At 50.7% G+C, this 8,218-nt stretch overlaps 1 non-coding gene across 1 annotated transcript; it reads right to left on the reverse strand.

Annotated features, from left to right (window-relative positions):
• Positions 1-4,869: 4,869 nt before the first annotated feature.
• Positions 4,870-5,003, reverse strand: LOC114812493. The gene has a single exon (XR_003760145.1). It is a non-coding gene; the product is annotated as a small nucleolar RNA SNORA7 (small nucleolar RNA).
• Positions 5,004-8,218: the final 3,215 nt, after the last annotated feature.

Below are 8,218 nucleotides of genomic sequence, written 5' to 3' on the forward strand. Positions count from 1 at the left end.
CATGTCTCCTGTGTGACCTTGGGCGAGTCACAACTTCTCTGGGCCTCAGTTACCTCGTCTGTAAAATGGGGATTAAGAGTGTGAGCCCCATGTGGGTCAGGGACGGTGTCCAACCTGATTAACTTTTTTCAACTGTGCCTGGCACATAGTAAGCGCTTAACAAGTACCATTATTATTATTTCATTTTACTTCTAATTTTCTCAATGGGTGATCAAGGGACAAAATGCAATTTTTGAAAGGGGAATGAAATGCAAACAATAGAGATGCTGGAAATGTCTGAAAATGAGGTAAAAATAATTTGCTATGACCTGACTGGTGTGAGTCATAAAAAGAACTACATCCCCAAGATGTAGAATTTTTCAATGAATAATAAAACTAAAAATTCCAGCCTGCCAGAAACAGGCACTGTTCCCTGCATTATATAACAACAACAACAACAAAAAACAACAATAATAGTAATGATAATATTTGTTAAGTGCTTACTATGTGCCAAGCACCCACCTCTCTGGCCTCGCCATGTCCCTCCTCCCCCCCTCCCCCCTCCCACCCCTTCCTATCCTCCCCTTCCCCTCTCTCGCTCAGCTCTTTCCCCCTCTCTCCTCTGTCTCCTCCCCCCCTCCTCTCTCCCGCCCTAGAACCCCACTTTACCAGCGCTACCCCTCTTCCCCCTCCCCCTACTCTTCCCCCCACCAAACCCCCTCTTCTCCCCCTCCCCCCTTCTCTCTTCCCCACCCATGCCCCATCCCAGTCCTCTTGTCCCACCGCCACCCCTCATCCCCCTCTCCTCGTCCAGGGCCCCGCCACCTCCTTCCCATCCAAACCCGCCCCTCCCCCCGCCCTTCCCCCCCTCCTCCCCTTGCACCCACAGCTACTTTCAAGTGTGGCCTCTGGAACCCCCGCTCTATTACAGGCAAGCTACCTTTCATCCATGACCTTTTCCTCTCCCGCTCTCTCCTCCTCCTCGCCCTTTCAGAAACGTGGCCCTCTCCCGAAGACACGGTCTCCGCCGCCGCTCTCTCCAGCGGAGGCCTCTCCTTCTCCCACTCCCCCAGACTCACCGGTAAGGGAGGAGGCGTCGGCTTCCTCCTCTCGCCCCGTTGCCGCTTCCGCACTATCCCTCCTCCCCCCTCCCTCTCCTTCCCCTCCTTCGAAGCCCATATCGTTCGCCTCTACCACCCACTCCAGTTACTTGTCACCGTCATCTACCGCCCTCCCGGTCCCACCTCCGACTTCTTCAACCACCTTGACCCCTTTCTCACCTTCCTTCTCTCCTTCTCTCTGCCCACTCTGATCCTCGGAGATTTCAACATCCATACGGATGTACCCGACGACTCCTCTGCCGCCCGCCCGCTATCCCTCCTCGACTCTGCCGACCTCCTCCTCCACCATACCGCGCCCACTCACCGACTCGGTCACACCCTCGATCTCGTCATCTCCTACCGCTGCACTATCTCCTCCCTCACCGACTCTGAAATCCCTCTCTCTGACCATAACCTTCTCACCTGCCTCATCTCTCACACTCCCTCCCCCTGCAAATCTTCGCTACTGCCCCACAGAGACCTCCGCTCTCTCGATCCCATCCGTCTTTCCAATAGCATCTCTCCTCACCTTGCCTCCCTGTCCTCTCTTCCCACTCTCGACGAGCGGGTCTCCGCTCTCGACTCCACCCTCTCTACTCATCTCGACTCTCTCGCCCCCCTTTCCCTCCGCCGCTCTCGCTCCACTAACCCACAGCCCTGGATCACCTCCTCCGTCCGCCTCCTACGCTCCTATGCTCGAGCTGCCGAGCGCTGCTGGCGAAAGTCCAAGCACCGAGCCGACCTCACACACTTCAAATTTATCCTTTCCTGCCTTAACTCTGCCCTCTCCTCCGCCAGGCAAAGCTTCTTCTCCTCCCTCATCGACACCCATGCCCGTCACCCCCGCCGATTGTTCCGGACCTTTAACTCTCTCCTTAGGCCCCCTGTTCCTCCCCCTCCCCCATCTCTCACCCCCAATGATCTGGCTACCTATTTCCTCACGAAAATCAACACGATCAGGTCTGAGCTCCCCAAAGTCACCCCTCCGCCTCTCCCATCCCCCCCACCAACCCCCTCCCCTACTTTCCCATCCTTCCCTGCAGTATCCTCAGAGGAGATCTCCTCCCTCCTCGCAAGTGCCACCCCCTCCACCTGCGCCTCGGACCCCATTCCCTCTCACCTTCTTAAAACCATCGCCCCTGCCCTCCTCCCTTCCTTAACTTCTATTTTTAACCACTCAATCTCCAAGGGCTCCTTCCCCTCTGCCTTCAAACATGCCCACGTCTCCCCCATCCTAAAAAAACCCGCTCTTGACCCCACTTCCCCCTCCAGTTATCGTCCTATCTCCCTACTACCCTTCCTTTCCAAAATCCTAGAACGAGTCGTCTACAATCGATGCCTAGAATTCCTTAACTCCCATTCTCTCCTAGACCCCCTCCGATCTGGCTTCCGTCCCCTCCACTCTACCGAGACTGCTCTCTCTGAGGTCACCCGTGACCTCCTTCTTGCCAAATCCAATGGCTCCTACTCCATTCTGATCCTCCTTGACCTCTCTGCTGCCTTTGACACTGTCGACCATCCCCTCCTCCTCCATACCTTATCTCACCTTGGCTTCACGGACTCTGTCCTCTCCCGGTTCTCCTCTTACCTCTCTGGCCGATCATTCTCGGTCTCCTACGCTGGAGCCTCCTCCCCCTCCCAGCCTTTAACTGTTGGAGTTCCTCAAGGGTCAGTTCTTGGCCCTCTTCTGTTCTCCATTTACACTCACTCCCTCGGTGAACTCATTCGCTCTCACGGCTTTGACTACCATCTCTACGCAGATGACACGCAGATCTACATCTCCGCCCCTGTCCTCTCCCCCTCCCTTCAGGCTCGCATCTCCTCCCGCCTCCGGGACGTCTCCACCTGGATGTCGGCCCGCCACCTAAAACTCAACATGAGCAAGACTGAGCTCCTCATCTTCCCTCCCGAACCCAGTCCTCTCCCAGACTTCTCTATCACCATGGATGGCACGACCATCCTTCCCGTCCCGCAGGCCCACAATCTCGGTGTCATCCTTGACTCGTCCCTCTCGTTCACCCCACACATCCTATCCGTTACCGAGACCGGCCGGTTTCACCTCTACAATATCGCCAAGATCCGCCCTTTCCTCTCCACCCAAACGGCTACCTTACTGCTACGGGCTCTCGTTATATCCCGGCTAGACTACCGTGTCAGCCTTCTCTCTGACCTCCCTTCCTCCTCTCTCGCCCCTCTCCGGTCTATTCTTCACTCCGCTGCCCGGCTCATCTTCCCGCAGAAACGATCTGGGCATGTCACTCCCCTTCTTAAACAACTCCAGTGGTTGCCTATCGACCTCCGCTCCAAATAAAAACTCCTCACTCTAGGCTTCAAGGCTCTCCATCACCTTGCCCCTTCCTACCTCTCCTCCCTTCTCTCTTTCTACCGCCCACCCCGCACGCTCCGCTCCTCTGCCGCCCACCTCCTCACCGTCCCTCGGTCTCGCCTATCCCGCCGTCGACCCCTGGGTCACGTCCTCCCACGGTCCTGGAACGCCCTCCCTCCTCACCTCCGCCAAACCGATTCTCTTTCCCTCTTCAAAACCCTACTTAAAAATCACCTCCTCCAAGAGGCGTTCCCAGACTGAGCTCCTCGTCCCCCTCTACTCCCTCTGCCATCCCCCCTTTACCTCTCCGCAGCTAAAGCCTCATTTTCCCCTTTTCCCTCTGCTCCTCCACCTCTCCCTTCCCATCCCCACAGCACTGTACTTGTCCGCTCAACTGTATATATTTTCGTTACCCTATTTATTTTGTTAATGAATTGTACATCGCCTTGATTCTATTTAGTTGCCATTGTTTTTACGAGATGCTCTTCCCCTCGACGCTGTTTAGTGCCATCGTTCTTGTCTGTCCGTCTCCCCCGATTAGACTGTAAGCCCGTCAAACGGCAGGGACCGTCTCTATCTGTTGCCGACTTGTTCATCCCAAGCGCTTAGTACAGTGCTCTGCACATAGTAAGCGCTCAATAAATACTATTGAATGAATGAATGAATACTAGGCACTGAGTAAATGTAAAATAATTAGGCTGGACACCAACCCTCCCGTTCATGGAAGGGGTCGGGGAGAACTTAAGTGGGTTGGGAGGGTAGGTATTTGATACCCATTTTACAGAGGAGGAAACTGAGGCACAGAGAAGTGAAGCAACTTTTCCACGGTCACACAGCAAGTGAAGAGGAAGTGGAAGAGGCTAGATTAGAACCCAGGCCCTTCTCACTCCCAGGGCCAGGCTTTATCCACTAGAACTTGAGGACATCCAGGACCTGAACCTTTGCTCACATTTCCTCCAGACTGTAAGCTCATCTTCTAGACTGTGAGCTTGTCCTCTAGACTAAACTCTCCATGGTCAAGGAATGTGTCTGTTATATTGTGATGTACTCTCCCAAGTGCTCAGTACTGTGCCCTGCACACAATAAGAGCTCAATAAATATGATTGATTGATTGCTTTCCTGGATAAGCATCACCTCTGCTATCCTCTCACACTTTAACTGAGGTAAATTTGCCTTTTAATTATGATATCAGTTGTAAGCTCCTTGAAGATAGAGACCGTGTCTACCTAGTCAATTGTCTTGTTGTCATGCCATCGAGTAGTTTCCGAGCCAAAGCGACAACACGGACACATCTCTCCCAGAACGCCCCACTATCCATCTGCAATTGTTCTGGTAGTGGATCCAGAGAGTTTTCTTGGTAAAAATATGGAAGTGGTTTACCATTGCCTCCTTCTGCACCGTAAACTTGAGTCTCCACCCCCAACTCTCTCCCATGCTGCTGCTGCCCAGCACTGGTGGGTTTTGACTTGTAACAGATTGCCTTCCACTCACCAGCCACTGGCTAAGCTAGGAATGGAATGGGTAGGCCTCTGATTCTCCCTCTTGTAACCGAGACTGATAGAGTACTGGAAACTCTCCAGGTGCGACTCTGAGAAGAGTAGTCAATTGTACTCTCTCAAGAACTTAATTCACTGCTCTTCTCTTAGTGAGCACTCAGTAAATACCACTGGTTGAAGGATATTCTGAAGCAAGTAGAGAGTTTTTACTTTTTCCATTTGTACCCCAAAGGCCTAGCATACTACCCTCCTCTCATTAAGCAGTTAAAACAGTGCTCTGCAGATAGTAGGAGCTCAGTACTGTGCTCTGCATATACCAGGGCCTCAGTACCATGCCCTTCACACTGTAGGCATTCAGTACACTAGTCTGCACCCTTTAGGCACTCAGTACATTGGTCTGCACACAATAGGCACTCAGTCGTGTGCTCTGTGCTGATTAAGTGCTCAGTAGAGTATTCTGGGCACAGTTGGCATTCAGGAAATGCTGCTGAATGAATGAATGAATTAATTAATTTGTGTCCAGTACTCTGGACCCAGAGAAATGCATTTTTTAATTCCTTCTTTCTCATGGACAAAATCATCTCAATATAGAATCCTACCTCACCATCCACTCTCTGGGTGTCAGTGGGATGATGTCGCAGGGATTGAATGGGATTGAATCAGGGTAGAAAGCCGGTGGCAATTGGTGAAATGATCTTCAGCCTATTCTGAGGGTGAGGGGCAGGGCTTCGGCAAGCTGTGGGGAGGGCGAGGGGCAGGGACTCAGGCATCCAGACAGATGAATTCTAGAATTGATTAGTCTTCCAACTTATGAAGCAGAAATAGAATGGCTTAGTGGATAGAGCCTGGGCCTGGGAGTCAGAAGGACCCAGGTCCTAATCCCACCACATATCTGCTGTGTGACCTTAGGTAAGTCACTTAACTTCTCTGTGCCTCATTTATCTCATCTGTAAAATGGAGATAAGAATGTGACCCCCATGTGGGTCAGAGACTGTGTCTAACCTGATTCACTTGAATCTACCTCAGTGCTTAGAACTGTGATTGGCTCATAGTAAGCACTTAACAAGTATTATAATTATTATTATTATTATTATGAAGCTCTTATTAAAGGCTAGGGACAGTAGTAAGCTCTAGGGAGAGTGCAAATGAGCCAGATCAGACACAATCCATGCCCCTCTTGGGCCTCACAGTTTAACCATCAATAATTGGTACTGAGAGCTTACTGTGTGTCGAGCACCATATTAAGCACCTGCAAAAGTATAGGACAGGAGAGTTGGTAGACACATTCTCTGACCAGAGGAAAGAGGGAGAGCAGGGATTTTACCCCCATTTCACAGATGAGAAAACTGAGGCCCTGAGAGGTTAAATGACTGGCCCAAGGTTATGCAGGAGGCCCAAGGCAGAGCTGATACTAGAACCTAGGTCCCCAGACACCCAATTTGCCTGCTTTCCATTCCCTGTTCTGCTCCTTCTGGGTACCTCATGTGCTGAAGGAAGACACCACATTCCGAAGGAAGAAATCTGAATCAGGGTTTCCCGCTGTCGGGGTTCTGGGGGCTTGGACCCACCATTTGGATCAGCACCCAAATGCTCAGAGTCTTCTTGGGAGCAGAGCTCTTTTTAGTGTATTTATTTGGGCTGGAACTCTATAAAGGGATGGATTTTTTTCCCCCAGAACTTTCTTGTCCTTGCTAATTCTGGCTGGGGTGATTGCCAAGTCCACTCAGAAGATTGGTGGCTCCCGGGAAACAAGATGGGGAGCGGCTCCCTCCGCTGTCCTCTGGGAACAATCCCCCACCCCCAACCCCAGCCCTTCCCCAAACACTCCCTCCCCCAGGGCATCTAGGCCTTGCTGGTTTCAGGTACTCTCTGGACATAGCTGGGCGAACCCCCTCCAGATTGGTCAAAATGACCCACAGAAGTGTTCCCATTCAGACACCCCAGCTAGAGAATGCTGGAAACTAGTATTAGCAGTAAAATTTATTGAGTAGTTACTGTGTGCAGAATAGATAAGATACAAGTGGGAATTAGACATGGTTCCTGTTTCTTTTTTATGGTATTTGTTAAGTGTTTACTATGTGCCACACTGTACTAAGCATTGGGGTAGATACAAACTAATCAGATTGAACACAGTCCCACATGTGCTCATAATCTTGGCACTCAATCACCTTCTTCACAACTTACCTCACTGCTCTCCCACTACACTTTGCTGCTCTAATGCCAACTACTCACTGTACCTGCACCTCATCTATGTGGTTGCCCTTTGGACTTTAAGCTCACTGTGGGCAGGGAATGTGTCTGTTAGGTTATTCTATTGTACTCTTCCAACCTCTTAGTACAGTGCTCTGCATACAGTAAATAAATATGATTGACTGACTGACTGACCACTTGCCCATATCCTGCCTCTGTCCTGGAATACCTTCCCTCTTCATATCAGACAGACGATCACGCTCGTCACCTTCAAAGCCTCAGTGAAGGCACATCTCCTTCAAGATGCCTTCCCTAACTTAGCCCTCATTTCCTCTTCTCCCACTCCCTTCTATGTCACCCTAGTACTTGGATTTGCTCCCTTTTTTCATCCCTCCTTGAGCCCCACAGCACTTATGTAAATATCTCTAATTTATTTATTTATATTAATATCTGTTCTCCCACTCTAGAGTGTAAACTCATTGTGGGTAGGGACATGTCTAGCAATTCCCTTATATGGTACTCCCCCAAGCACTTAGCACTGTGCTATGAACAAAGTAAGTATTTAATAAATACGATTGATTGATTATGACTTCTACTTATTACTCTGACAACTACTGAAGCTATTACTACAAGAAGCAGCATGGCTCAGTGAAAAGAGCACGGGCTGGGGAGTTAGAGGTCATGGGTTCAAATCCCAGCTCCGCCGCTTGTCAGCTGTGTGACTTTGGTCAGGTCACTTAACTTCTCTGTGCCTCAGTTACTGCATCTGTAAAATGGGCATTAAGACTCTGAGACCCACGTGAGACAACCTAATCACCTTGTATCCTCTCCAGTGCTTAGAATAGTGCTTTGCACATAGTAAGCACTTAGGAGAAGCAGCGTGGCTCAGTGGAAAGAGCACGGGCTTTGGAGACAGAGGTCATGGGTTCGAATCCCAGATCTGCCACTTGTCAGTTGTATGACTGACTGTGGGCAAGTCACTTCACTTCTCTGTGCCTCAGTTACCTCATCTGTAAAATGGGGATTAAGACTGTGATCCCTACGTGGGACAACCTGATTCCCCTGTGTCTACCCCAGCACTTAGAACAGTGCTCTGCACATAGTAAGCGCTTAACAAATATCAACAT

Source organism: Ornithorhynchus anatinus, chromosome 5 (assembly GCF_004115215.2).
Source record: "Ornithorhynchus anatinus isolate Pmale09 chromosome 5, mOrnAna1.pri.v4, whole genome shotgun sequence".
Taxonomy (NCBI): domain Eukaryota; kingdom Metazoa; phylum Chordata; class Mammalia; order Monotremata; family Ornithorhynchidae; genus Ornithorhynchus; species Ornithorhynchus anatinus.